The sequence below is a fragment of the Salminus brasiliensis genome, chromosome 20, assembly GCF_030463535.1.
Source record: "Salminus brasiliensis chromosome 20, fSalBra1.hap2, whole genome shotgun sequence".
Classification (NCBI taxonomy): domain Eukaryota; kingdom Metazoa; phylum Chordata; class Actinopteri; order Characiformes; family Bryconidae; genus Salminus; species Salminus brasiliensis.
The window spans coordinates 4,270,248-4,278,459 of NC_132897.1; the positions used below are offsets into that span (position 1 = coordinate 4,270,248).

The 8,212-nt window shown below is 40.0% G+C and overlaps 1 protein-coding gene across 3 annotated transcripts in view; it reads left to right on the forward strand.

The window, feature by feature from the left end:
- Positions 1-8,212, forward strand: part of LOC140541677 (oxysterol-binding protein 2-like) — an 85,752-nt gene that overhangs the window by 51,441 nt on the left and 26,099 nt on the right. The window lies entirely within an intron of this gene.

The window sequence follows — 8,212 nt, forward strand, 5'->3', positions numbered from 1 at the left end:
ACACAGTATGTCTTATGAACACCTTCCCAAAGACTGGGCGGTCCTAAAAGTGGGTCAAATTTACATCAGCATACCTTTGACCAATCACAAGGCTAACATGACTCCGCCTCTCTTTGAGTCTAAACAATCTAGGGTGCTAAAGCTAATCCTGGCTGGCTAAAGCTCGAGCCGCAACTGAGGGAGCTGGGCTGCCTCAGGTGCCCCGTTGTCCCTCGCGTCCCCCGTCGCTGCGGGACAGATGGGAGGTCCCGGCGCAGCACTATAGCCGGTGAGATCCGCTAAACACCACCCTGCCCTACTGGCATACCATGGTAGGGACGACGAGGTGCTCTGGGCAGCTGCTCCCCTAGTTGAAGCTCGAGCTTGCATCTATATTTGGGCTGGTAACTCGGTTCTAGATATCAGAACCGCAGTAAACCCTAAAGATCTGTGAAATCACAACCACAGTTCAAAGTAAAAAGCTAACAATCGTAACATCTCTGTCTCAAGATTGTGTGCATTGCCATGGAAAACAAGCTCGGTTCGGCAGTGATAAAGGGCTGTCAGTTATGTACAGTCATTAGAATATTAAGGCCACGTCCTGACCGTTCTCAGAAAAGTGTATTTTGGTGATTTTTAAGAAACGTTTATCATATTTCTGCTTTGTGTTTTTGATTAAATGTTTTCTGAACGCTTCAGTGAGTTTAATATTATACAAAAAATCTATGTATTCAAATTTATTTAAGCAAATCATATGTTACACTCTTAATCCACTAGTTGGCGATAAGTAGCTAGCATTTACAGCCTGTTTTGAATTGAAATGCAATACCAGATTTTTTCTTACTGCTTTTTTGGGAAGGACGGCCTTTGGTTCTGAATATCTACTCTTGAGATATTCCCTTGAGCCCTGGTTTCCCCTGTGAAGACTGCTGTTGTTCTTAAAAGAGTGGTTAGTGGACAATGACAGCTCCTAATTGGCGCAACCCTCTAAGCATTGGCTCATCAGGTGATCGCTGGCTGATGCCACAGCCATCCATGGCAGGGAGTCCCAAAAAGGACAGTTGTTCTGGTATTGTTGGGTAGGACGGCCCTCCCTCTCCCTCTGCCTTTACTTTTAGCGTATGTGACAGAACTGGTAGTTAGTGTTCTCCTGCAAACGTGTTCAGCTATCAAATCATTTTGCGTTAGTGGGGAGGCGAATGCTAGCGTTCACTCTCCCAGCACCTTGTGTGATGGGGAAGTAACTGGAAATGTCAGAAAACTGGGACGACAATGAAGACATGAAGAACAAAACGTTTTCTACTGGAGAAAAGCAAGCTATTTCTAAAGTGAGACGGGGGGGGGGGAATGGCCATTGCCATAGAACAACAGTTTGTTTTGTCCTGAAATACAAAGAAACCACTGGTGTCCCACTGTTGTAACAGCCAGACATTGTTAAATAGGTTGGCCAAGGGGGGAAAAAAAATCCACGGCCAAGGAAGCATTGCGAGTGCTCAAAAACAACAGTCAGTGGCATCTCCAGCAACCCCCACAGGACAGAAATGCATCCCGTACCTAGTCGAAGCTCAAGCTTGCATCTATATTTGGGCTGGTAACTCGGTTCTAGATATCAGAACCGCAGTAAACCCTAAAGATCTGTGAAATCACAACCACAGTTCAAAGTAAAAAGCTAACAATCGTAACATCTCTGTCTCAAGATTGTGTGCATTGCCATGGAAAACAAGCTCGGTTCGGCAGTGATAAAGGGCTGTCAGTTATGTACAGTCATTAGAATATTAAGGCCACGCCCTGACCGTTCTCAGAAAAGTGTATTTTGGTGATTTTGCATCCCGTTCAGGCATTAGGAACTTGACAACAACTCAAACTCAAACTCAACTCAAAAGACAACAAAATACTCCATCAGGACAAAAGAGTGAAAGTGGTTCTAGCTGGTCAAGTCAATCGCCAGACTTTAACCCAATTGAGCATGCATTTCACCTTGTCTTATCCTGTATAGATATCCTGTCTGTCTTACCAATAGAATAGGACTCTCTGGAGCAGATAAACATGAACATACATGGGCTAGAAGTAACCACTTGGCAACAGCCAAAACACTATAGCAACCTCCTGGAATACTTGGGATATCTTTTAACCACCTTGCGCCATTCCCTAGAAACCACAAGGCACCACCATAGCAACCACCTGAAATACCATAGCAATCACTTTACAACCCACCTTGCAACACTATAGTACCCATATATCAAGCAGTTCATAACACTATAGCACTCATCTGGCAAGCACTTAGCAACACCATAGAAACCACCTAGGATACCATGGCAACCACTTAGCAATGCCATAACAACAACCTGGGATACCATAGCAAACACCTGAAATTCAGTAGCCGTCAGCTTGCAACACTATAGCACTCATCTGGAAGTGGTTCTAGACTTTAACCCAATCGATCATGCGTTTCACCTTATCTAGTCCCTATAGAATAGGACGATGACACCTTATCTAGAACCAATAGAATAGGACTCTCTGGAGCAGATAAACATGAATCTACATGGGCTAGAGGCCTTTAAAACCCCCACTGGAGCAGTGGAAGAACTGTGTTCTCTGGAATGATGGTAGTTCTCCAGCCAATACTGTTGGGGAGAGCTGGGTGGTTGGGGATAAGGTTCCAACATCCTGACCTTACTCACAGTCTTGTCACTGAACGCAATCAGGTCAATGCACACAGCAAGGCTCCAAAATCTTGTAGAAAGCCTTCTTCTCTGGACAGTAGAGAGAAAGATATATGAATGAGCAGGTGTCCCAATACTTTTGTCCATTTAGTGTAGCTGTTTGCCTGTTAAATCGTCTGAATAGAGTGTCGTATTTCTCTGCTGTAACGCTTATTTGGCTCACAAAAGTGTTTGCCAATTATCAAATGAGTAGAATCAGGTGTCTTAATTGGTCGACTCGAGGGAAAGCATGAAACTCTGCTGCCTCAGAGTCTGATCCCCCTGCTCAGGAAATTAGAGGCACTGCGGTAGTACCCTCAGGCATGTCCAACCAGTCCAGGTATTTGGTTCTTTTCCAGCTCCCACCAACTGAATTGACTTCCTCTGCAGTAAACTATCTACGGTTTGCAGACGCCCACCAGGTATGTAGCAGAAAGAGGCACCATGATGTTTATCAGGCCACTGCTAGCTGAGTTCCTCATGGAGCCTTTAAGAACTGTGTGCTACTTAAGTTAACACAGTAAATAATTGATAGTCTGTAGTCCTTTTTAAGCGATTAAAACCAATAAGATAGATAATATACACCATATGTCCAAAAGTATGTAGACACCTAACCATCACAGCTACAGTATTTGAGTGTGTTGGACGTCCCATTCCAAAACAGTGGGATTTAATGCATAATTGGCCTCGCATAGATCTTTCCATTAGGTATTGGAGTCTAGCTGTGGGACCATTCAGTCTAAACAGTATTTATGAGGTCTGGCACTGATGTTGGACAAGAAAGCCTGGCTCTTAATCTGAGAAACCACATCCAACACCTGAAATTCAATAGCCGTCACCTTGCAACACTATAGTACCCATATATCAAGCAGTTCGTAACACTATAGCACTCATCTGGCAAGCACTTAGCAACACCATAGAAACCACCTGAGATACCATGCCAATCAATAACAACAACCTGGGATACCATAGCAAACACCTGAAATTCAGTAACTGTCACCTTGCAACACTATAGTACCCATCTGTCAAGCACTTAGCAACACCATAGAAACCACCTAGGATACCACGCCAACCACTTAGCAATGCCATAACAACAATCTGGGATACCATAGCAAACACCTGAAATTCAGTAACCGTCACCTTGCAACACTATAGCACTCATCTGGCAAGCACTTAGCAACACCATAGAAACCACCTGGGATACCATGCCAATCACTTAGCAATGCCATAACAACAACCTTGGGATGCTATAGCTAACACCTGAAATTCAGTAGCCGTCACCTTGCAACATTATAGTACCCATATATCAAGGAGTTTGTAACACTATAGCACTCATCTGGCAAGCACTTAGCAACACCATAGAAACCACCTAGGATACCATGCCAACCACTTAGCAATGCCATAACAACAACCTGGGATACCATAGGAAACACCTGAAATTCAGTAGCCATCACCTTGCAACACTAGCACTTAGCAATACCGTAGAAACCACCTGGAATACCACGGCAGCCACCTAGTAACCACTTAGCAACACCATAGAAACCACCTGGAATACCACAGCAACACTATAGCAGTCACCCAGCTAAAACAGTGTCCTCCTATTGACCACACAGCAACAGCCTAGCAACTGCCTGGAGGGGGGAACTGCCTGCAGGATATGGTCATATCGGAACTTGTAAGGGACGTGAAAATACAGAGCTCATGAATATTCATGGCGTGGCGTATTGAGATCAATTAGGCCTGACCAATCCTGACCTCAGAAGCACAGTGAACGTGATGTCATCGTGTTTGACCCTCGAGGATCTTAGCGTCCCTCTCACAATAGGCCTCCGCCAGCCGGATCGATTTCCCTGCTGCATATTCCTCAGCGGGTTGTTCGCTGTGGGCGTTTGGCTCTCACCGCCAATGCAGTGAGGAATGCGGGCCGAGACTTTAGCGGACACCCTTTTATTTCCTCTGCTCTGATCAATACTGCAGAGTTTCTGTTTAAAGAAGGCCAACGACTCTCAATCGGTTCTTCCATCGGTCTTAATTAAAACTCTAATCTAGATCGTCTCTAATGTGATCATTTTCTGTGCTTCTGAGGTCGTTATTTACAGGTTTGCCATAAAGGAGAGTAAATCATCATCAGTACAGGTCTATTAGAACTGGATTAGTTTCATTTAGGCCTGTTCTGTAATTTAAGTTTTACCAGTGAGGTTTGTGGGGTTATTTTACGGATCACAAACTTCCTAATTTGGTACTTTGGTACTCGATTAGCTTACCTATTCGTAGCCCCCCCCCCTCCCCTCCCAGCACTGCCAGTGACTCTATAGAGTCTAGATACTAGGGGGATAAGGGATTACCACATGCCTTCTACGATGCATGTAAAGCCAGACACGCCTCTTTATTTTTCATACTGCCGTCAAAGTAGCCAACATCATATAGTTGATCATATATCATTGATCATATAGTGATGAATGTTGTTACTGTAATAATCACAATATGCTTTTCTATGCTTTTCTGACTGTTAGTGCTTAATAAACACTGATCAGCTGCAGGTTTCATTACTAACAGTGTAATTAGACTGGGTTAATTAGACAAAGAGCAGCTGATGTTGAGTATAAATCACTGTATTCAGTACGGGAGAGGATCTGAATAGTAGTTTTTAGTACTCTGTGATTACATATCGTGATAAATATTGAGAAAAATGTCTTTAAATATTGTGAAATAGTATTTTTACCATATCGCCCAGCCCTACTCTGAGGAAAGCAGGTGTCATACTAATACGCCAGATTAAAATGTATCGACAGATATTTACTACTACTACTACTACTAATAATAATAATAATAATAATAATGATCATTACTGACATTACTGAAATCTTCATTATTAAATGTGAATATAATAATATGAATCCCATATTAGCAAGTTCTTTATTATCTATATTAGCTGTCATGCACTTGCTATCCGCTATCAAGCTAGTTTAAACTTGGCCAAGCTAGACTCCAGGCCACGCCGCATTGCAGCAGTGATCCAGGCTAAAGGAGCCCAAACTAAGTATTGAGTGCAGTACATGCTCATACTTTTCATTTCATTTCCAAAAATTGATTTCTTTTTTTGTATTGGTCTAAAGTAATATTCTAATTTTCTGAGATACTGAATTTGAGGTTTTCATTAGTTGTCAGTTATAACCATCAAAATTGAAAGAAATAAACATTTGAAATATATCAGTCTGTGTGTAATGAATTAATATAATATACAAGTTTCAGTTTTTGTATGGAGGAAAATGAATTAATAAAATAATAAAAATATTATAAATCTGGCCCAGGGGTCGCATGTTCGAATCTATTATTTTGAATCTATTTATCCATCAATGGGTTTACATGTCTATCTGTCCATCTACCTGTCTGCCTGTCTATCTATCTGTCTTTCAGTCTCATGGGTCTATGTGTCTATTGGTTGATTGGTATATATGTCTGTCTATCTATTTCTATCTATCTATCTATCTATCTATATATATATATATATATATATATATATATGTCTATCTATCTATCTGTCTGTCTGTCTATCTATCTGTCTATCTATCTGTCTGTCTATCTATCTATCTATCTATATATATGTCTATCTATCTATCTGTCTGTCTGTCTATCTGTCTATCTATCTGTCTGTCTATCTATCTATCTATCTATCTATATATATGTCTATCTATCTATCTGTCTGTCTGTCTATCTATCTGTCTATCTATCTGTCTACCTATCTATCTGTCTGTCTGTCTGTCTGTCTATCTATATATATGTCTATTTATCTATCTATCTATCTATCTATCTATCTATCTATCTGCCTGTCTAACTATCTGTCTATCTATCTATATATATATGTCTATCTGTCTGTCTGTCTATATATATGTCTATTTATCTATCTATCTATCTATCTATCTATATATATATATGTCTATCTATCTATCTATATATATGTCTATCTGTCTGTCTATCTATCTGTCTATCTATCTATCTATATATATGTCTATCTATCTGTCTGTCTGTCTATCTATCTATCTATCTATCTGTCTGTCTATCTATCTGTCTATCTATCTATCTATCTATCTATCTATCTATATATATGTCTATCTATCTGTCTGTCTGTCTATCTATCTGTCTATCTATCTGTCTACCTATCTATTTGTCTGTCTGTCTGTCTGTCTGTCTATCTATATATATGTCTATCTGTCTGTCTGTCTGTCTATATATATGTCTATTTATCTATCTATCTATCTGCCTGTCTAACTATCTGTCTATCTATCTATATATATATGTCTATCTATCTATCTATCTATCTATCTATCTATCTGCCTGTCTAACTATCTGTCTATCTATCTATATATATGTCTATCTGTCTATCTATCTGTCTATCTATCTGTCTATCTATCTGTCTGTCTATCTATCTGTCTGTCTATCTGTCTGTCTATCTATCTATCTAATCTATTTCATTCTGTTTGTATCTATCTATCTATCTATCTGCATATCTATCTACCTGTTTATCTGTCTATCTATCTATATTTATGTCTATCTATCTGTCTACCTATATATCTATCCACTATATATCTATCTAATCTATTTCATTCTGTTTGTATCTATCTATCTGTCTGTCTGTCTATATTTTTGTCTTTTTATCTATCCATGGGTCTATCTAGGTTTTCATTAGTTAACGGTTATAACCATCAGAATTAAAAGAACTAAACACTTGAAATATATCAGTCTGTGTGAAATGAATAATAAGTGAAACTTGTATATTATATTTAAATAGAATTACTAAAATAAATCAACTTTTTCATGATATTCTAATTTTATGACCAGCACCTGTACATCCTGGCCCCCAAACACGTCATCTCTCCAGACTGTTCCATTGGGTGAAATTGTCCCCATGATTATTTGCCCATTTATGATTGAAATAAATGGAAATCTATATATTTTATTACTGTGTTCTTATCTTGACAGTGTTGCTGTTTACTTTTTCATCAAATAGAAGCCACAGATTACCAAATTCAGTTGCTCCGTTTGCAAAATACAGCATTTAATATGTCCTAGTAAGCAGCTGCTTTGGGTCGTTGCTCACTGTAATGGGGGCCTAAATGGTCAGTCTGTAAGATTGGCATAGGAGGGTATAGGATGTGTCTGGGGGGGAAAGGATGCGTCACGGAGAGCATGTCCAGTTGTGCTCCTCCCGACTCCGACCGCTGATTGCAAAGCAGCATGGTTCGGAATTGGAACATGCGACCCCTGGGCCAGATTTATGAGTCTTTTTATTATTTTATTAATTCATTTTCATCCATACAAAGAAACTACTGAGACCTGGAGCTCCTGAAATGGTACAAAAAATAAAGAACAACCTTACAGGTCTAGAGCCCCTAAAGCTACACAAATGGACAAAAGTATTGGGACACCTGCTCTTTCATTGTTTCCTTCAAAATCAAGAGTATTAAAAAAAGTTAATCCTGCTTTTGTTGGAGTAACTGTCTCTACTGTCTAGGGAGGAAGACTTTCTACTA